This window comes from Musca domestica, unplaced genomic scaffold (assembly GCF_030504385.1).
Source record: "Musca domestica strain aabys unplaced genomic scaffold, Musca_domestica.polishedcontigs.V.1.1 95, whole genome shotgun sequence".
Taxonomy (NCBI): domain Eukaryota; kingdom Metazoa; phylum Arthropoda; class Insecta; order Diptera; family Muscidae; genus Musca; species Musca domestica.
The window spans coordinates 2,485,109-2,509,452 of NW_026712445.1; positions in this window are offsets into that span (position 1 = coordinate 2,485,109).

Genomic DNA, 24,344 nt, shown 5'->3' on the forward strand with positions numbered 1-24,344 from the left:
TGTGATGAGGTCATTGAGTTATGTGCAAATTGTAATTTATTACACATTGCCTTAACTATTTATTAAATTTGTTATTCTCTTGCTGTTGTTGTTGTTTTCGTATTTCGAATGTTATTTTCTTTGGCATTTGGACAAAACAGTTTTCGGCGGCGTGAGGATAACAAGAATAACAGCAACGAAAAATTAAACAGAAATGAATTATTGACTTTATGTCGAATTCGTCTGTTGGGGCATTTGTATTTATTTCCGTTTTGCCATGCGTATTAAATGTGTTGTTGTTGTTGGTTTTTTTCTTCTCCTGCCAATGTTATTGTTGCGATATTATTTATCATGTTAAAGGATGTTTTGATTAAAGGGATCACCATAAATTAAATGAAAATATATTTGTTGTAAAAAGGATTTTTTGCTGTTATAAGTCGCAATGTTGCGCCACAATTAATACAAGTTAATTGTTGATGCCAACGATGTTGGAAGAACCTTAGGGTGCATCCGGTGCGGTGATAACGTACATATGAATAATAAAGGCATTTCTGTGAAAATTTAACATTTGGTGTGTGGAAGCGAAATTCTGTTAATGTGTTTTATTCTGTTAAAATGCTTTACAAAGCTAGTAGTTAAGATACTATTTATACCCCACAACACTATGTGTTGGGGGTTTTATAAGTTTGATTGGACCAAAAATTATGTAACACCTCGAAATATTGGTTTCCCACATAGGAAAGTATATATGGATCTTCCTATTTCGCCGGGCTGAGTCGATCTAGCTATGTACGTCCGTCTGTCCATGTTAATTTTTAATCGCTCTACAGGTCGCAATTATGGCCAATCCTCACGAAATTGAAAATGGAGGTGGGGTTAGGGCCAGAATAGAACCCTATTGTTTTTGGAGATGATCGCATAATATTTAGGGGTTGAAATAGACCAACAACTAAAAAATTTTCTGATTTTGTAGTTGCTCCAGAGGTCGCAATTATAGTCCGATTGAAGCGGAAGTTAGCATGGAGTTAGAGTTTAGGAGTGTGCAGAAACATACCAATTTGGGCGGTCATCGGACAATGATTAGCGGGTGAAATAGACCCTAACTTTTATGTAAGAAAATAGGAAAATTTACACTAAACCGCGAATATTTCCAATCCCAGCCAAATAACAAATATATTAAATTATCACTTCTGATCGTTAGGGTGATGCTAATAGTCAAGACATCGGATATATAGCATAATAAGTACAATATACATGTAAAAGAATCGATCTTATTTATTCTGCTTATAAATCAAGAACCGCTGGGCCGATTTCCACAATTCCCATCAATTCGGAATCGCCTCTTGCCACAAAACGATAAAATCTAAGAAAAAAGCGGAAAAATATACCAATAACAAGTAAAATAGTATCAGTCAGTTTTGCCGACAGATGTATACCCTCAGCCTTGAGATATGAACTTGACAGCTTTGGACTATATCGACTACTTCTTGTACTTTATATGAGATTTGTGCACATTTTCGGAAAATGAAAATATGCGTCAGGTAACAGATATAGCGAACCGAAGTATTCCATTTTCATACTTTATCTAATACAGATAATATATATTGGTATGTGCAAAATTTGAAGGAAATCGAACATTCGTATCTAATTTTATGCGAAACCATAATTTTCGACAAATTACATATTCATATCAGAATATTGGTTAAGAGAAATATTTAGATATAGCAAGTTGTAAAGAATCACCGACTTGTTTCGCAAGTTATGACAGTTATAAGTTGGCTGATGTATATCATCTTCACAACAGATCTTGTGTTAGAAATAATGTCTGTATGTGGGAAATTTGAGGAGATGGATGGATGCTTTTTTCGAATTAATTGAGCGTTTTGTTTTTAAAAATCTTGAACCCTATGTGGGGAGGTACCAGAAAAAATGATCCGATCTCTACCATCTTTATAACAGATCTTGTGTTGATGGAAATATTGAGAAGCTCCAAGTCTGAATAGAATCGTATGTTAATTTTGCGTTTTATGAGCTTCATGGATACTCAAAATTTTTACCCTTTGTGGGGAGGTACCAGAAGGAGTGGACCGATATATCGCATCTTCACACCAGATCTTGAGTTAGTAGATATAATGGAACGTATGTAATATGAAGAGAATCGGATGTTTATTTCGGATTCTTTGCTCGTTTTGATTATTCAAAACTTAAGTCCTTTCTACCAGAACGAATGTTCCAATCTCTACCATCTTTATAAAAGATCTTGCGTTTATGAAAATATTGAGATGTGCAAAGTCTGAATGGAATCGTATGTTAATGTAGTGTTTTAAGAGCTTGATGGATATTCAAAATTTCGACCTTCGTGGGGGAGGTACTTGACGGAGTGGACCGATATTATCCATTTTTGCACCTGACCTAGAACTGACGTAAATATTAGGATTTGCAAAGTTTGAACAAAGTTGGATTATCGATTCTCTTTCTGTGCAGAAAATATATATATTTTTTTAAAATCTCGATCATTTGTGTGGGAGGTACCAGAAGGAGTGGACCGATATATTCCATCCTAACATCGGAGCTTGGGTTAACATAAATATTGGCATGTGTGAAATTTGAAGACAATCGGACTCTTATATCACATTTTATAAGAGTTGTAATTATTCACAATTTTGACCATTTGTGGGGGAGGTACCAGATGGAGTGGACCGATATTGCCCATCTCCGAACTCGATCTAAGTTTGATAAAAATATTACATTGTACCAAGTTTAGACCAAATCGGATACTCCCTTCGAGAGTTATCGTGCGCACCAGCCAGACAGACAGACAGACGGACGGACGGACATCGCTAGATCGACTCCAAATGTTCTGAAACGGATTTGGTCCAAAGAGACCTAGGGTCTACAACCGTTATTTCGGTTAGGCACGTTTTGACCGTATCAAATGATATATACCCTCTGTAGCCATATGGCTGAGGGTATAAAAAAGTGAATATATTTTTGTCGAATTTTTTAAATTTTTGTCATTTTTTTATCGAATGCGATTTTTTTCAATTTGACTTACAATTTTGAATTTTCCAAATTTTTACACCCCATAACACTACGTTTTGAGGGTATTATATGCATATCGCAATTATCGTCCGAACCACACAAAATGGGGGTAGGGTTAGGGTCAGAATTAAAGCCTATTGTTCTTAAGATGTGCATTTAGAGGTGCAAATGGACTAAAGAAATTTAAATTTTTCTAATTTAAATTTTTTCTAATGAAAATTTATCAACACGGAATTTCGCATCAGAAGAGAGTTAAGGACAGGGAAGAAGTTTAGCATTTTGGAAGACCTCTAGGTCTTCTATGAGAAGACCCCCTAGGTCTTCTATGAGAAGACCTCTACGTCTTCTATGAGAAGACCTCTACTTCTTCTATGAGAAGACCTCTACTTCTTCTATGAGAAGACCTCTAGATCATCTATGAGAAGACCTCTAAGATTATATTTAGCTGTAAAATATACCACAATTTTCGTGTGAAATTGTTTTGAATACTTAACAACACTACGGAGTGCGTAAATATTCGCCAAATTCTCCGGATCAAAAAACTAAGGCTAACCTCTGGGCGGGGCTCTTTGACATTATTTCAAAAACAAAATCTTCCAAAATGGATTTGGATATAGGGGACTTCGAACATATTGTAGTGTTGTAGGGTATCACATGGTCGGCCCCGCACGACGATAGCCTTTGCTTACTTGCCTTTATTTCCTTTAAAAATTTTACCTTATATTATATTCAGTACAATACAAAAACTTAGAATAATAGATAATTACACTTAAGATTTTTCCATCCCGCAAAAATGCTTACCTGAAATGAAAATAAAGAAAAATGTTTACATTAGTTAATTTGAATTTAACAAAAATAAATATACTAAAACCCTAAAGATATAAAACAATAGTTAATCCGCCTTTTACGGGACCAATACAAATATAGGGTAAAAACGATGGCAAAACAAGTAAAAAATGACTAAATTTCAGATGGGCTGAAATTTTTATACCCACCGAAATTAGGCAGGAAGTTACAAAATGTTTAAAAAAATGCCAACTATCTGCCAAGGAAGGTGGTGCCATTTACGAACTCCAAATGCGAAGGGGATCGATCTGTACAGGTATTTTTTTATAATTGTGAATCCCAAATACCAGTTTTTAAACAATTCCTGTGAAAAGTGTGACATAAATCATCAAAATACCGAGTATCCGGAGGTACAGTTATAAGGGGGCTATACGAAAAGGTGGACCTCTATAGCCAATTATCTGCCAGAGAAAGCGATGCCTGCCAAGCACTCGAAATATCAAGTTTAAGATAATTCCGTGGAAAAATGTAACTCATATTCGTAAAATACCGAATGTATGGAGGTACCGTTGTATGGGGACTATACCAAAATTTCTACCAAACTCCAAATTTACAGCAAATTCGGTTTAAAATGTTTCTAAAATAACTAAAACACTAAAATAACCAAAATCTGGTGGTTACGTTATCAATTAGTTAATAACATTTTAAATGTCCATGAAGCTCATAAAACGTGAAATTGACACCCAATTCCATTCAGACATGGCACATCTCGATTTCTCTATCAACACAAGATCTGTAAGAAAGACGATAGAGATCGGACCATTTCTTCTGGTACTTCCCCCACAAAGGGTCGAAGTTTTGAATAACCAAAATGGTCCTAAAATCTCAAAAAAGAGAAGCGGATCTCTTCATATACATATCCCTTTATTTCTATTAACACAAGATCTCCTGCAAAGGTTGGATATATCGGTCCACTCCATGTGGTACCTACCCCACAAAGTGTCAAAATTTTGAAAATCCATGGAGCTCATGACTTGGCTTATCTAAATATTTCTATCAACACATGATCTGTTATAAATATGGTACAGATCGGATCATTCCTTCTGGTACCTCCCCCATATAGGGTTCAAGGTTTTGAAAAACAAAACGCCTAAAAGACAATCGTTGCAAAATTTCATATTTATTTAGGTCTGATACGAAATGGACAATATTGGTCTATTCTTTCGGAACCTACTCCACAGAGGTTTAAAAAATGTCAATAATCATAACAGAAGTAAAAATATATTTAAATAATCGAACATTGGCTGAGAGTATACATCTGTGGACAAAGCCGACAGATACTTTTTAACATGTTTATCCTATGAATGACAGCCATATGGCTACATAGGGTTTATATAATTTGATACGGCAAAAATGTGATTAATCGAAATAACGATTTTACCCTAGGCCTCTTTCGGCCAAATCTGTTTCAGGAGAATTGGTGCGATGTCCGAAGCAATTATCCGATTTGGTCAAATCTTTGTACATGGGGAGAAGGGCGGGGATATGAATATCGGTCCACTCCTTCGGAGATATCAATATCGGTCCACTCCTTCTGGTACCTCCCCCACAGAGAGGTCAACATTTTGCAAAACTGTGTAGTTCATAAAACGCAAAACGAGCATCCGATTATTTTCAAACTTGGCACATCCCAATATTTCTATGAACTCATTGTCAGGTGTGAAGGTGGAATATGTCAGACCACTCCATCTGGTACCTCCCGCACTACGAGTCAACATTTTGAATAATTATATCTTTCATAAAAAGTGAAAACAGCACATCTCAATATTTCCAATAACACAAGATCTAGTGTGAAGATGATAGATATTGGATTAATTTTTTTAGATTTCTTTAGATCCTGCTCATACCATTTTTTTGCAATATTAGATGAAGTAGAATAAGTTGTAGCTCAAGCAAATTTCTACATTTTCAAAAATTATTTCATATCTTATGTTAAGGTAGATGTCGATATAGACCAAATCTGGCACATTTAGTTCAGACTTGAGTCAGATACGAATTGGGCAACCTATGCGCGCTCCTTTGGAACAACCCCTCATAAAGGGTTAACTGTTTGATTATTCATAACGATAGGAGCGACTTCAATATATTACTTTTTCAAAATATACTTGGAGATCACAAAATGTGAAAATTGCAGTGCATTCTGAGGAAATTAGCGAAGTAATTCGATTTTGAACTTCGGTTTTTAAAGACATTCATACTTCAATAGTTTAAATTCTTTATTTTAAACTCCCAACTGATTGGCATTCAGTCACGTTTCTATCCTTGTTCACCTTCTACGTCATAGACATCTGAACATTTGAAGGATGTAGAAAAATTGTTTAAAAATGGAATTGAAGTGTGAGTGTATGCCGAATATTATGAGTACCAACAAAACTACCAACAAAACTGTAAAATCATAATAACACGTTCATCAACATGTAGGAGCTGAAGCATGGCACATACACACATATACACTCAGCAACACGTACGCATAATAACGTTTGTTCAAACCGAACATGGGAACATTTGAAAAAAAAAACAAAAATGGAACTAGAGGCAGTCCAAACATTAGAAACGAAATCGTACATACCCTAGTATATCCGTTGCAAAAAAAGTTCGTCTCTGTAGCACACCTACTTATGTAATACACACGTATAAATTCTCTCTGACTTGTTTCTCATCCGTTTTGTTTCATATTCTGACATACTACACAAAATAGTTATGCTGACATCCGGACAAAAAGGCAAGAAATCATAAAAACAAAAACACAACATCAAAATTATGATTTTTCCTTTTGCGGGATGATCTCAAAGGCGGCATCGTATCGTATACGACATTCGAGATGCAACAAGGACAAAATGTTGATGCACAGGAAAACTGGATTCATACATGTCCGCCCGCCTCAATTCTACAATTTGAAGTGCCAACAGTCAAGTGGCATATCTGACAATTGGACTTTGCCGCATCACGCCACTCCTCTTCTCTGGTGAGTGTCGAACGCAAAAATGCCAGTGTTCATTAAAAACTTGCCTTTTAAGGAAAAGCCATTGAAAACAGATGTAATTTGTTGCATTTTGTGTGTGTGTGCACTTTCATTTTCTATGTGTCTGCTTCTATTTGTGGCCGGACTTGGCCTTTTCGTTAGGGGGGGCCAAAGGAAAAAATATTGGGTCAAGTGGTGTTTTGTCTTTAGAAATGCATATACATTTGTGACAGAATGTATTTACAAAGGTAGGAATTTGTAAAGAAATCTGTATTTAAAGTTCAAAGGCAATGCAGTTTTTTAAGGACAGGAAATATAAGTGGTTCCCAAAGGATTGTGAATTTTAACTAATATTGTGAGGCATTTTGGGGGTTGTTCCCACTAAGTTGGGACATTTGAAAAGTTAAGTGCAAGGCAAAATTCAATTTCTTCAATAATTGCAGAAAAAGAGCCAGTGGATTACCAAAGTTCATCTTAGAGGTGAGATGCAGAAGGGTGAGGCGCACAGTGGGGTGAGATCCTCAAATAACGGAGATTAATTCAGGGAAGCATTCTATCGCTTTGAAATTTTTCTCAGACATTCATATTACCCCTAGTATGTTTGGCATTAAAAATGAGACATGTCGGTCCACGTTTCGATATGGTCCTCATATATCACGTTCCTTTCTCATTTTCGGTTTTCTGAATGTTTTTGGCCATAACTTTAAACCAAATTAGGTGTATCTTGATATTTAGAATTCTGAGTGGATGTAGTCTCTGCATGCTAAAACTTTTAAGGATTGTTTTAGTATTTGGCTAGTATTGGCTCTAATATTTCGCTAGTTGAAGTTTTGACCACAATTTCAAACCCAATCACAAGTAACTTTACATTTTGAGTTCTGAGCTGAGAAAATCTCTCCCTGCCGTTTTTGTGAAAATAGGTCCATTATTATGAGTTGACCATTCTTAATGGAGTTCCACATTGCAGGTATTTTGAGAATTGCTCACTGCAAAATTTTGAGAAAATAAATCCGCGATTATATATAGGCTCACTATTATATATATACCCTATAGGGTGAAATAAAAAACTGCAACAAAGTCACACGCCATAATTTTTACATTTTTTTTTAAACTTTATTGAATGAAAGCAAAAAATGTCGAAAATAGCATCAAATTTTAGAATAAGTTTAGATTTGTTCGAATTGGTCACCTTTGGCACGAATTATGGCCTTTAAACGGCCAACGAAGTCGTCACACGCTGCCCGAATGTTGCTATGCGGTATTTTGGCCCATTCATAGCGAAGTGCTTTCATAAGGTGATCGACACTTTGGTATTTTTTTTAGAGCCAACCTTGCTTTCCAAAATACTCCAGTCGCAATAGTCCGACGGATTGGTACTCGAAGATTTTGGTGGCCATTGTGCGCTGGAAGTGAAGCGAGGAACCTCATTTCGTAACCGTTCTTGGGTGGCGCGTGCTAAGTGAGATGGTGCTGAGTCCTGTTAGAATATCCAAGGTATGCGGCCAAAATGTTTGCGTGCCCAAGGCTTTAATACACCCTCCGGAATATTTTCGCGATAATATTCGGCATTTATTCTTCATCGATTAATACGAGCGGAGAGCGACCATCGGCTGTTATGGCGGCCCACACCATCTCCATGGCCTGCGCTTGAGTTCCGGGGGCCAACCGAAGGTGCACATTTTCAGCTGACCTCTTTGGCAAGTAAACACGATCATTTCATTTGCTTACACTTTCGGCCAAGCGAAGCAACTCTTTAGCTCTTTTGAGTATATTTTCTTTCTGTTGCGTTGTAAGTTCTTGCACTTTTTATACCCTCAGCCATATGGCTACAGAGGGTATATACAATTTGATACGATCAAAATGTGCCTTGTCGAAAAAACGGTTTTAGACCCTAGGTCTATTTGGACCAAATCCGTTTCAGAACATCTGAAGTCGATCTAGCGATGTCTGTCCGTCTGTCTGGTTGCCTGGTGCGCACGATAACTCTCGAAGGGAGCATCCAAGCTGAGTACATCGTAATATTTTTGTCAAACTCCGATATCAAGGACCGATATTGTCCATCTCCGAACCTTCTGGTACCTCCCCCACAAAAGGTCGAAAGTTTCTTATTTTTATTTTTTGCACAGAAAGAAAAAGGATAATCCGACTTTGCTCCAACTTGGCAAATCCCGATATTTGCGTCAGTGCTAGGTCAGGTGTGAAAGTGGACAATATCGGTCCACTAAACTAAGTACCTCCCCCACAAATGGTCAAAATTTTGAATAATTATAACTCCCATAAAATGTAATGTAAGAATCCGATTGTCTTCAAATTTCACACATACCAATATTTATATTAACCCAATGTCTGGTGCGAAGATGGAATTTATCGGTCCACTCCTTTTGGTTTCTCCCCCACAAAAAGTTGAAATTTTAAAAAATACATTTTCTGAACAGAAATATAAATAATAGCCCGATTTTGCTCCAACTTTTCAAATCCCGATATTTGTGCCAGTACTAGGTCAGGAGCAAAAATGGACAATATCGGACCACTCCATCAAGTACCTCCCCCACAAGAGGTCAAAATTTTGAATAATTACAATTCTTATCAAATGTGTTGTAAGAGTCCGATTGTCTTCAAATTTCATACATCCCAATATTTTTAATTACCCAAGGTCTGGTGTTAAGGTGGAATATATCGGTTCATTTCTTCTGGTAGCTCGAATTCCTTCTAGTACCTTCTGGTCGAAATTTTCAAAAGAAAAAAATATATTTTCTGCACAAAAGTTGAAACGATAATCCGATTTTTCCCCAATTTTCAGATGCTAAATTTGAAAATATCGGCCCACTCTATAAAGTACTTCCCCCTCAAATGGTCAAAATTTTAAAAAATAACTGCTTTTACTTTGAAAATCCTAATATTTACGTCAGTTCTAGGTCATTTGCAAAAAATGGATAATATCAGTCCACTCCATCAAGTGCCTCTCCCATAAAGGTTCAAAATTTTGAATAATTATAACTCTTATAAAATATGATTTAAGAGTTCTCAAATTTCACATATCCTAATATTTTTATGAACCCAAGATCTGGTACTAAGATGAAATATATCGGTTCACTCGTTCTGGTACCTCCCGCACAAAATGTAGAAATTTTGAATATCAACTGAATATATCTACCAACACAGGATCTATTATAAAGACGGTAGAAATCGGACCATTTCTTCTAGTATCTCCCCCAAAAAGGGTCAAAGTTTTGAATAACCAAAACGAGCGATGGTACGAGAAACTAAAAATGTATTCACATTTTAATGCTGGAGTGCTCTAACGATAGCCACTTGTGGTTTTCCAGCCAAATATAAAGAAATCACACTATCACGCTTGTATTCCATCACGAATAACTTTTTTTCTGGAAAATTCTCACCAAAATGCTTTTGTACGCTTATGAACAATATAATGAGCTGTCACTGGAATAATTTTAACAGCTGTCCGACGAGTAGCTTAGAAATAACAGCAGTCTGAAATTGGTTGCAGATTTTTCATCTCCCCATGTAGTGAGGATTCTTTTCCAAGAGGTAGATTCTATTACGAAATCTAAATACATAATTTTAAATTATTCCGTTGGAAACTGTAACTGAAATCGTCAAAATACCGAATATGGGGAGATACATTTATATGACTAGACTCATCTTCGAACTTGACTTGACTGCAGACAAACGACATCTTCAGGCGAAATTTTAGCTCTTATCACATGTCGTTATAACTTTAGTGTGATTACAACAGACGGTCATTTTAATGTTGATTTAAGACAAGCTTCCTTCCTTCTGGAAGCTTCCCCCGCAAAAGGTCAAGAATAAAAGAAATATTTATCTGTTTTAAAAGAATAATTTATCTGATAGGAGCAGAAAACAGTACCCGATTTTGTCCAATATTTGCAAATCCAGTTCCTAAAGGTATGAGCGATTTCATCAATTTCATATGTATCATACAAACTGCCGGAGTCCACGGAACTAGATAAGAAGCTATATCGTTCGATCAAATTGGATTGGCACAACTCTAGTTATAAGTATAACCTCCATATAACGGTCACCCCTAATTGAGGCATTTTTAAGGATTATGTCATATTTTTAACTGTATAGTGTAGTTGGTTATTTTAGGTTGTCGACAAACAGAATCTCACTTTAAAATGTATTTTTAGATCCTCCACCATAGTATGGAGGGTATATTAAGTTTGCCATTCCGTTTGTAACACCTCGAAAGGTGTACATAAAACCCCACAAAGTATTTATATTCTTGATCAGTATATAATGCTGCGATTTAGCGATGTCCGTCCATCTGTCCGTCTGTCCATCTGAGGAAATCATCTAGCTTCCGAGCGTATTGAAGTAAGTTGATACAATTTTACTCAAATCTTTATTATGTCTGCAGGACTTATTGGTATTGAAAATGAGCCATGTAGGTATAGCCCCTATAAGCGATTTTAGCGACATTATTAACCGGAGGTGTTCCAAATTTTGTATTTGAAGTTCGTAATGAATACTACAGCCTAAGGCAGAAAATTGGCCTTTCCGAACTTAGCTGCTTTTTTACTTGTTTTTTTTTTTTTTGTGGTTACTCGCGATTAGAAAAATAATCAAATTATTTAAGATCCTCGCAGATAGAGGTTCCTATTTGTGTACATTTATGTTGACCAAATTCATTTTTGCCAGAATTCCTTCTTCGCGCAGGTCTAGAACCGAAAGTGATCTACAAGAGAATATTTTATTCCATAAACTAAAATTTTAGTTCTTTTGAGGTTGTACTGCTTTTTAGTACACTTTCTGTAACTATTTTAAAAAATTTATTCTTTTCGACATCTTGACACTATACCCATAATAAAAATTTAAAATTCTAAGCCCTTATCTTGGTAGATAAGGTTACTTAGATTACAAAATCTTAGCTCCAGAAACAGGATTTTAGTAAAAATCAAAATCATCTCAAATTTATACTCCAGACAAATTTTCAAGACTTAAGTCTTGTCATTTCATCTGTAGCTTGATAAGTGAATCTATTGAAATAGTGGAAAAGGGACTCACAATTTTATTATTTTTTTTTAATTTACCAAAACTGAAATTCCGGTTTCAATTTTTTTCACTAAAAACGGATACTCTTCTCTTATTGCCCTCATGGAATCCATATTTTTATCCAAAGGACAAATATATCTTCATCTACACAGCTGATGAATTACATGAATTCGAAATAACAAATTACAAAGAACTTCCTTTTAAATCCCAAACTGAGTCTTCCATTTTGTCATAATAATGCCCTTAATAACATTCCTAATTGCTAGCATTTCAAAATGTCCTTCAGAAACTTTAAAATAATCATATTCCAATGCTGCCATTATATCACTTGCCACACACACACACTCCAATTACATTGAAATTATTATCAAACTTTCAAACATAACCTTAAGCCATTTAAGTAGATGCAAATCAACTGACAATATTGACAATTTATACATTTTTTTCTCTTTTTGCTTCTCTTTTTTTTTGGTTTGGAAACTTTTGTTGATTTAACTTTGGTAAAAATTGCCAGTATGGAAAGTTTTCTGATCAAATTATTATTATGCAAATACATGTGTACAACAATACCATAAACATATGTGTGTGTGTACATAGAGATACAAAGGAAGTAAAACTAAAACATATAGTGTATTGCATGTATGTATGTGTGTTACAAGTTGTATCATGTTTTGCCACACATAAAAAATATATATAATCTGTTATCCTCTCTCCTTTGATAAAAATCACTTTTTGCTCATAGTTTCCATTTTATGTTTGCCACCACCACCACCACCGCCCTTTATGACCCTTAGTAAATAAGTCGTATATTGTCCCTTAAGTGAATTGAATGAATACTTCGCTTTATTAGTCCGGGATTTACTAGATAAAAGGGTTATGTTTAACTAGTGTTATGAGGAGGGTGGGGAGTATGAGTATATATGTTGCTATAGCTTCTGGTTTGGTATAAAAAAAGAAATTATTAATACTGAACATCGCAACAACGAACAGTACAAGGGTACAGGAGTAGTAACCGTTAAAATTCGAAATCCTTAAAAAAATATTATTTCATAAAAACTAAATGCCCCGTTCAAGTTGGTAGCTAAGGATCCGCATTTACACTTTAGAAAGTCCTTTATATAATATTTTCCTTAACTTTTTTTAATCTACGTTTATAGGTCCTTGAAAATATATATTTTTTCTAAAATCTACGTTTATAGGTCCTTGAAAATATACATATTTTTTAAATCCACGTTTACACCTTGAAAAGTCCTTAAAGATTCCTTTATAAAGCATCTTCCTTGAAAAATGTTTTTTTTTGAAAATCTTTAATGATTAAAAAAACACGTTTATAGGTTCTTAAAAAAATGTTTTTCAAAAAAATTCACGTTTTTAGGTCCTTAAAAAAATGTTTTTGAAGAAAATCCACGTTTATAGGTTCTTGAAAAAATGTGTTTCAAAAAATGCACGTTTTTAGGTCCTAAAAAATGTTTTTCAAAAAAATCCACGTTTATACGTCCTTGAAAAACTGTTTTTTTTTTCAAAATCCACTTTTATAGGTCCTTGAAAAAATGTTTTTTTTTTTTAAATATACGTTTATACGTCTTTGAAAAAAGGTATTTTTTTGAAAATCCGCTTTTATAAGTCCTTGAAAAAATGTTTTTTTTTTTAAATACACGTTTATAGGTCCTTGAAAAAATGTTCTTTAAAAATCCACATTTAAAGCTGAGAAGTACCTTCTACAAATATTCTTTTTAAAAATTCTTGTATATAGCTGAGAAAACCCTTGAAAAATTCCTATTATAACAAATCCGCGTTTATAACTGAGAATATCTTTTTTGAAATAATTTTTAAAAAATCTAGGTTAATAGCTCAGATGTTCCCTAAAAACGTTCTATAAAAATCCACGTTCAAAGCTGAGAAGGTCCATTCAAAAATATTTCTTATAAAATCCTAATTTATAGCTGAGAAGAACTTTTAAAAATTGCTATTTAAAAATATACGTTTGAAGTAGAAAAGGCCCTTGAAAAATTGTTATTAAAAAATCAACGTTTAAAGCTGATAAGGTCCTTGAAATATTGCTATTAATAAGATCCACGTTTATATCTGAGAAGGTCCTTGAAATCTTGCTATTTATAAGATCCACGTTTTTAGCTGAAATATTCTTCAACAAATAGTCTTTAAAAAATCCACGTTTATAGCTGAGAAGGTCCTTGGAAATATATTCTTTAAAAATCTATTTTTATAGTTGAGAAAGTCTTTGAAATTATATTCTTTAAAAATCCACGTTTATACCTGAGAAGGTCTTTGAAAAATATTCTTTAAAAAGCTGAGAGGATTATAAAAATATCATTTTTAAAAAATCTACGTTTTTTTCACATTTATAGCTTGGAAATATATTCTTAAAAAAAGCCACACCTATAGCTAAGAAGGTCCTTGGAAATATATTAAAACCCACACCTATAGCTATGAAGGTCCTTGGAAATATATTCTTTAAAAAATCCACGTTTATAGCTGAGAAGGTCCTTGGAAATATATTCTTTAAAAAACCCACACCTATAGCTAAGAAGGTCCGCACCTATAGCTGAGAAGGTCCTTGGAAAAATATTATTTAAAAAATCCACGCTTATAGCTGAGAATGTCCTTTGAAAAATAGTCTTTAAAATAATAATACCAGATAAGCTACTTGGAAAAATGTTCTTTAAAAATCCAAGTCTATAGCTTAGCAGATCGTTGAAAACATCTTCTTAAGGTCCTCGAAAAATGTATATTTAAAATATCCACATTTATTTCTTCTTAAAAAAAATCTAACTTTATAGCTGAGAAGGTCGTTGAAAATATATTCTTTAAAAAGTCCACGTTTATAGCTGAGAAGATCCTTGAAAAGTTGTTATTTAAAAAAATTACCTTTACATGTGAAAAGGTCCTTCAAAATGTCTATTTAAAAAACTCGCATTCATTTCTGAAAAAGTCCTTGAAAAAAAATTATTTTAAAATTACACGTCTATTGTTGAAAAGGTCCTTGAAAGAATATTCTTTAAAAATCCACGTTTGTAGCTCTGCTAGTCCTTGAGAAAATATTCTATAAAAACTACTCGAATGCTACACTTCATAAAACCGATTACCAAATCCCTCGTTTCTATCGCTATCTAATCAAATAAATAGCTGGTAATTCATTTTCTGTCTCTCCGTCGCTCCATTTTTTTTTGCTCAGGGATATTGCTAATAGTTGTAAACAGTTAAACTCTATGTGGCAAAAAAATTTATAAAGCGCTTACTCCACACAAAAGTTACACACCCAACCATACTGTCAACCATGGAGGCACTTAAACATAAGGCCATAATACTGGGATATCATGGAACACATTATAAAACTACGAAAGAGCTGAGCCCTGGCAAAGGACGGCGAGAGAGGGAGAGAGAGCAAGAGAATATACAAGGAATAAACTTCAATAAAGCCGTTGGCACTTTTAGTTGAAATAAAAGAGCTCTTATTGCAATATCAATAAATTGATTGCACAAGGCACACTCACACACACACATATATATATACATACAGACAGGAAAATATAAATCTGCATACATAATACACATACACATGGATTTATGTATCAATATGTAAATAGACAAGAGTATGAACACAACTCACATGAATAGAGATAAAAGTAAGTGATATCTTCATGTAAGGAGGTTTTTTTTGCATTCAAGTGAAGTGTATTAGGGTGGGTAGATTGAAAGAAAAATTATTTCGTAGAAAAATTTGTAAAAATTATGAAAAATAATATTTTTAGCAATTAGGATTCTAAACGAAAAAAAAATAAGAAAAAATAGAAAATATAAACCTCCGAATACCCCCTAATATTTGAACACATTAACCTACACCATATATTTAAGTGCTCTCCCATAATAATTGACTGAAGTTATTGCCTGTGGAGTGTTGTGGGTGACGACCATGAGGATAATTGTAATGGGTTTGTTGCCTACTCTCCCTCCCACTCCCTCTCTTCTACCAATCCGACTGACTGGCATTTAAAATAAAACTGCAACGTTTGTGCATTCAACAACATATTTTAACCCATCAGCCCATTGCGAATGCCTATTGCTATTGCATTTGAATAAGTTATAATCGTTTATACAAATAGAAATATTTATTAATAAACTAAAGTAACATTCTTCAGTTGATGATGATGATGATTTTCTAATTGCAATGGTGATAATGCACTTTTCAATAATACATTTCCTGGATATTAATTTCGAGTGCCTACAGTTAGTTGCCGTTGAGCGGATAATTGTCTGAAATTTATTCTATGGGAATTTTCTATGCAGGGGATTAAATAATAGTATAATTATTTGTTTAGTATGTTGTTGATAATAGGAATAATGAAATTAATAAAATTGAAATGGGTTTGGTTAAATAATACAAAACAATATATTCGAAATTAAAAGAAAGAGGTCACAGACAAACAAAATGAAGTCTGATTTAAGAAACCAGATATGGTTAACGACTTTTAGGTCCTTGCTACTTCGTTTACAGAAGTTATTAATTAAACTGTGCGAAATTTTCCACTTTTTGCAAAACAGAACGGGGAAGTTCAGCCCATTTTTACGTTTTTGTTAAAAAAATAATCGGGGTAAAAAAAATAATTTTTTGTTCCTATAGAAGTTCTTGAAGAAATATTCATTAAAAAATCCAAGTTTGTAGCTCTGCTGGTCCTTGAAGAAATATTCTTTGAAAAATCCACGCTTGAAGCTCTGCTGGTTCTTAAAGAAATATTTTTTTTTTAAATCCACATTTGTAGCTGTGGAAGTTCTTGAAGAAATATCCACGATTGTAGCTCTGCTGGTCCTTGAAGAAATATTCTTTAAAAAGTCCTAATTTGTAGCTCTGTTGGTGCTTGAAGAAATATTCTTTAAAAAATCCAGGTTTGTAGCCATAGAAGTCCTTGAAACAATATTTTCTTTAAAAAAATCAGGTTTGTAGCCATAGAAGTCCTTGAGACAATATATTCTTTAAAAAAATCAGGTTTGTAGCCATAGAAGTCCGTGAAGATATATTCTTTAAAGAATCAGGTTTGTAGCCATAGAAGTCCGTGAAGATATATTCTTTAAAAAGTCAACCTTTGTAGCTATAAAAGTCCATGGAGAAATATTCTTTAAAAAATCCACGTTTACAGCTGTGAAAGTCCTTTAAGAAATATCCAACCAAAATTCATATTTGTAGAGATCTTTCAAGAAATATTCTCTCATTTATAGATGTGGAAGACCTTGAAGAAATATATTTTTAATCCATGTTTGTAACTGTAGAAGTGCTACTATAAATTTTCTTTAAAGAAATCAACGTTTGTAGCTCTGCTGGTCCTTGAAGAAATTTCTTTCAAAAATCCACATTTTTAGTTATCCAGTTGTTCAGCCATCCCTTCACCCAATAACAAATTTAGTACCATTTAGTACTTTTCCTAAAAATATAGGACCCAAATCTCAAACAATAAATACCAACAGTTATCTAAATACCATATTTTATAATTGTATCCTATCCCTTCACCCAATGACAACCACCATTCAGTACTTTTGGTACAATTATAGTACACATTTCTGAAACCACGTCCATATGTCCAGGCTAAACATGAACAGCGACGCTTATACCAAGTTTAAGATTTCAAGCACTATCTGCTAACCTAACACCAATTTGTACCACATGGAGTACTATTTAGTACTTTTGCATGCACTTGTAATACAAACATCACATACCCAATACAACATTTCAAAAGAAAATCCAGCTTCATCCGTTCACAATAAACCAAACTGTTCTATTATGATACGGCCAAAACGTTCCTCATCGAAATAAAGGTGTTAGACCCTAGGTCTCTTTGGAACAAATAATTTTCAGGACATTTGGAGTCAATCTAGCGATGTTCGTCCGTCCGTCTGTCTTTTTGGCTGGTGCACACGATAACTCTTGAAGGGAGTTTTGGTCCAAACCTGATTCATCGTAATATTATTATCAAACATAGATCGAGTTCGGAGATGGGCAATATCGGTCCACTCCTTTAGGTAACTCCCCCACAAAAATTCATATTTTCCAAAAAATATTTTACTGCACAGAAGGAGGAAGGATAATCCGATTTTGTTCCATCTTTGAAAATCACAATATTTGCATTAGTGTAAGGTCTGGAGCGAAAATGGACAATATCGGTCTACTCCATTAAGTACCTCCCCAACAAAGGGTCACAATTTTGATGAAGCTCATAAAACACAAAATCAAAATCCCACTTCAATTCAGACTTGGTACATCCCAAAATTTCTATCAACACAATACCTGTTATCAAGATGGTAGAGATCTGATCATTCCTTCCGGTATCACCTCTACAAAGGGTCAAAGTTTCGAATAACCAAAACGCTTATTAAATCCCATATAAGCATCCGATTCTCTTCATATTTCACACATCCCATTATTTCTACTAACACGAGATACACTCCTTCTGGTACCTCCCCCAGAAAGGGTCAACATTTTGAATATCCATGAAGTTCATAAAACGCGAACTTAACATCCGGTTCAATTCAGACTTGGCACATCCCAAAATTTCTATCAACACAATACCTGTTATCAAGATGGTAGAGATCGGACCATTCCTTCTGGAACCTCATCCACATAGGACTCAAGTTTTAAAAAGCAAAATGCTCAAAGAGAGCGATAAAGGCATCCAACTCTGCTCAATTTTCACACATTCAGACATTTTTGCTAACACAAGATCTGTTGCGGAGATGATGTATATCTGTAAGCCTCTCCTGGTACCTAATCCGCAAAGGGTGACGAATGTCAATACTTTAATCTGTCATAACTTACGAAACAAGTCAGCGATTCTTTACAACTTGCTATATTTAAATATTTCTCTCATCCAGAAATCTGGGATGAATATGGAATTTGCGATTTTGCATACATTTGGATATAAATGTTTGATGTTCTTGTAATTTTACCCATATCAAATTTTTTCTGTAATAGGTGAAGTATAAAAATGAGATATATCGGTCCACGTTTTGGGATAGACCCCATATGACGGTACGTCCGGATATTCAAAATTTTGATAGTTTTAGCCACATATTTCCACCAATTTGTCTAAAAATAAGCCCCGATATTAGGGGTTTGTCTAAAAAATGATATTTGTGGTTGGTAATGCGTGCCAGCTCTGGTGCGGAACATTGTATATATAGGTCCAGGTTTTCGTATAGCCCCCATATAAGGGTACCTCCCGGCATTCGGTATTTTTTTATTGCTTTTTCCACATTTTTCAAAGGATTTATGTAAAAAAATGTATTTGTATTTTGTAATGGGTTCCAGCTCCAATAGAGTAACATTGTACGTTTTCGTATAGTCTCCCGGTATTCGGTATTTTGACGGTTTTACCCACATTAGTCTACAAATTGTTATTTGTAGTTCGTAATGGTTTCTAGCTCCGATGGCAAAACATTGACATTGAACATTGGTCCATGTTTTCCTATAACGTTTCCATCGGATATTCAGTATTTTGACGATTTAAGCCACATTTTCTAACAAATTCATGTGAAAGTTGTTATTTGTACTTCATAATGGGTTCTACAACCGGTGGTAAAGCATTATCCATATTGGTCCTAGTCATCCTAGTCAAATTTACCCACAAAATTAGTTGTAGCAAGAAATTGTTTATATAGGCTCCCATTTTAGTATGGCTCACATATCATTCACCAACCGATCTTACTGGAATTAGTAGTTTAAAGTGGAACACGTTTGAATCCAGATACTTTTGCATAAAAATGTTATCTTTACCCAATGGTGATGGGTATTAGAAGTTCGGCCCGGCCGTCTTTATACTTGTTAACCTCTATTCTAAGAGGTCGTAGAATAATATTTCAAGGGGTTTCAAACGGAATGGGATTTTTTTATAGAATCCATTTTAAGTTTAAGAGTACGAAAAAGGACAAACGATGTTAAAAAGCCCAATAAATTTTAAACAAAGCACAGGCTGCATTTTTTTCTCATCGGAAAAAAATGCACAAATAGGCGCATATACATTTTCTATCTAATATCAAAAATTAATGCCGAAATACTTCAATAATTTTTCATAATTGCTTTATAGGTTTTTTTTTTTTCCACGAAACACAATTTCTTTACTCCTTGTTTTTTTTTTTTGGAATCCTTTATTTCCCCTTTTTGTAAAACATAGCCACATAAACGTCAATTTCCCTTACTGAATAATTCATGGTATTTAATAGCTGCTGCTTACTTTCTTATTGCCAACACATTAATCCTTATTTAGCAGGCAATCATTAAAATTCATTTGAGATGAGAGAAATATTCGAGGAATAGCAGCAGCAACACCAACAACAACATCAATTGTTTGTGTTAGAGTTATGAATTATTTATGAACTAGGAAAATGATTTGTAAGAGAGGAAGAGAGAATGAAATTCTTGACGAAGCAAATGTTGGCTAATTAAATTTTTAATTGATAGTTATTTCATTGCCAAAGGCAAAATGTTGGGAAAAAAAAACTGAAGGTTTTGTGAGAAAATGATACAGAAGTTTTTTTTTCAAAAAAAGAAACTAGGTCATATGTACAGACATATATCATATAGGTGACCAGCTCCTTGATGTGCTCGTTGTTGGTCTGTCTGATTTCAACACTTGTCGCCATTGCCATTTAATGGCTAATAATTATGTCAACATCTCACATATATTCGTATATAACTCTTTGATGGTGGGTTCGTTTTGAAAAAACCAAAAGTGTCAGAGAGTATGTGTCAGGCCCAATGCTGTGGCTGCTGCTAGACTCAATTACCAACACTTAACCTGACCGCAAAAATGATTGGCTTCCAGATGTATTTGGAGGCAAATGCAGATGATGATGATGACGATGAACAACATCATAACAACTGCCTGAAACGTCAAGCTGTCCCCCTCTCTAGAAGCTAGTGTATACTTTTGGCTGACCTGACCTTAACCAATAGGCACATCATACTTGTATATTCGCACACACACACATCAAGAGATGCAAACACACTCTCACTCAAATATGATATATCCATTCGGAGTATGTCAACTCCTTAGGGTGTGGCATGCTTTAGTGCAATATTCATTTGGCGAATGCCAAACAAAAGTGAATATTTATTTTCATGTGGATATGTGTGTGTGTGTGTGTGTGCGTGTGTGTGTTTGTGTGAATAAGTGCAATATTAGTTTCCACATGCATACACCCATATAAACACTCTCTAAGGCTCCCTCATGCAACATCAAATAAATTTTATTTTATTTTCTTATTTGTTTTTCTATTTATTTAGAATACTCATCATGGACTGCCTCCGTCTCTCTCCCTCTCTCGCCATCTCTTGCAAATGTCTCCTCTTCTAAGATATATTGCATTTAAGACAGACAGATAGATTTGTTTTTGCAAGGCATTTTTCTGCTTTTATTTTCGAATGTCACACTTCATTCTATGGCATCAACACATACTCAACCCATCAACACCCCCCCCCCCCCCAAAAAAAAAAAAAAAAGGAAGCCGTATTCCAAAATTAAAAGTCAGAATACCAGAATAAAGGGACATGGAATGCAGAAAATTAATTTGATTTCGTTGAGGCGTTTTATTCGACTATTTATGGGCTACATGGGACAAGAGAGATGATGATGTGGAGTTATTTATTTGTAATATTCGAAAAAATTTGATCTAAAACAAGTAAAAAAGCAGCTGAGTTTGGACCGGACAGAACTTTTAATACTCTCCACCTCTTAGTAGGAACTTGAACATTTTCAAAAAAATCCGTCGAAAATTACCACTTAAATAAAAGCCGTTGTATGGGTGGCTATACGAAGACATGGATCTGCATAAGTAATTTTTGTTATAGACTGTAGTACTGATTCCGAACTTCAAATATCATCAAAAGAAGATTAAAAGAAGGTGCCCTTATATGTGGGCTATACAAAGACATGGACCTGCATAAACATTTTTCCGTCATAGGTTGTAGCACTCACCACTTAAACGAATTTTGAAACAATTACAGTAAAAAAATTTCTCTAAAATCATTAAACGGTACTCCCCGTTATATGGGGGGCTATACGATATCGTGGACCGATAGAGACCATCTTCAAACATGACCTGCCTGCAGATAAAAGATTGATCTGTGCACAATTTTAGCTTCCTATATAAATTCGTTTTGACTCTAGCGAGATTACAACAGACGGACGGACGGAAGGACAGGGCTAAATCTCCCTAAAATATTACGCTGATCATGCATTTATATTTTATTAGTTCTAAAATTATAATTTCGATGAGTTACAAACGGAATGCAGAACTTAGTACATACCGCTTAATTGAAAGCGGAACTGGAATAAGCAATTTTGTGCCATAGGCTGTGGTACTGATTCCGAACTTCAAATACTAAATTTGGAACTATTCCGGGGAATAAGGTCGCTAAAATCATTAAAATACCGGATATAGGGAGGTGCAATTGTACCAGACAATGTTCTGCCATAGGCTGTAGTGTCCATTACGAACTTCAAATACCAAATTTGAAACAGAAAGGTAGAGGTTATAATTACACTTCAATTTTTTCAATAACAATGCAGATAGTGAAAGTAGAGGTAAACAAGAAGACAAGCGTATCGGCCTTTTGAAAGTTTTCAACGAAAAGTAACAACTAAGTGATGATAAGCCCCTCTTCCACACTTAGGAAAATTTTCGGATTAAGATTCCTCGGAATCCGTGCATTTAAGGCATATAGTAACTTTGGCAATATTGCAGATAAAATACATGGAATATTGGAGGATATAACCAGGACCCTCGAAATAATCAAAATCAGGAAGTATGATTATAAAACCGCTGTGCCAAAAGGTGGGGCTATATTGATAAATTATTGTATCCTCAGTCATATGAATATAGAGGCAATATGTAATTTACTACGGCCAAAACCTGCCTCATCGAAATTTGACCCAGGTCTCTTTAGACCAACTCCTTTTCAGGGCATTTGGAATCGATCTAGGGATGTCCGTCCATCCGGCTGGCTCGAGCGCACGATAACTCTCGAAGGAAGTATCCGATTTGGTCCAAACTTGGTACATCGTAATATTATTGTTAAACTTAGATCGAGTTCGGAGATGGGCGATATCGGTCCACTCCTTTTGGTACCTCCCCACAAAAGGTCTAAATTTTAAAAAATATATATTTTTTGCACAGAAAGAGAAAGGATAATCCGATTTTGCTCCAACTTTGCATATCCTAATATTTGCGTCAGTGCTGGGTCAGGTGCGAAAATGGACAACATCGTCCACTCCATCAAGTAAATCCCTCTCAAAGGGTCAAAATTTTGAATAATGACAACTTTTATAAAATGTGATTGTCTTCAAAGTTCACACATCCTAACATTTTTATTAACCCAAGGTCTAGTGTTAGGACGGGATATATCGGTCCACCTCTTTCGGTACTTCCCCTACAAAAGGTCGAAACTTTCAAAAAAATATTTTACTGCACAGAAAGAGAAACGAAAATCCGATTCAGCTGCAACTTTGCAAATACTAATATTTGCGTCAGTGCTACGTCTGGTGCGAAAATGGACAATATCGGTCCCCTCCATCAAGTACCTCCTTTACCTCCAAAAGTCCGATTGTCTTCAAATTTCACACATCACAATATTTTTATTAACCCAAGGTCTGGTGTTAGGACGGGATATATCGGTCCACCCCCTCTGGTACTTCCCCTACAAAATGTCGAAATTTTTAAAAAAATATATTTTCTGCACAGAAAGAAAAACGATAATCCGATTTTGCTTCAAGTTTGGAAGTTGTTATTTTTGCGTCAGTTCTAGGTCAGGTCCCCCACAAAGGGTCAAAACGTTGAATAATTACAGCTTTTATATAATATGATGTATGAGTCTGATTGTCTTCAAATTCCACACATCCCAATATTTTTATTAACCCAAGATCTGGTGTTAAAATGGAATATATGCTTCCACTCCTTCTAGTACCTTCCCCGCAAAAGGTCGACATGTTTTTATATGGAAAATATATAAATTTTTTGTTACTTGTTTCAATAATAATTGGGAAATATGCAGCAGACTATGAAAGTACCAGAACTCAAGCGCGGGCCATGGTCATGGTGTGGGCCGCCAGAACAGCCAATGGTTGCTCTCCGCTCGTATTAAGCGACCGTGGCATCAGAATAAATAAATGAACAGATTTCGATGAATGTTAATGAATAAGATACATTTTTCAAAAGCTTAGATAAGGAAGAAACTTACTTTTCGATGTAAACTTTCAAAACACCTATGCATGTGTCTTCTTTTTTTACTTCTACGTTCTTAATCAGCTGGATGTCCCCCATACTTATATTTTTTTTTTAAATTATCTAAACCATCTCCTGCGTTAACCGATTGATCGTATTTAAAACAGAAATCGAAAAGTAAAACTTTTGACGATGCATCGATTCCTACTCCAACTTTAAAGCGATTCCAATAACAACTCTGGCCCATTAAGAA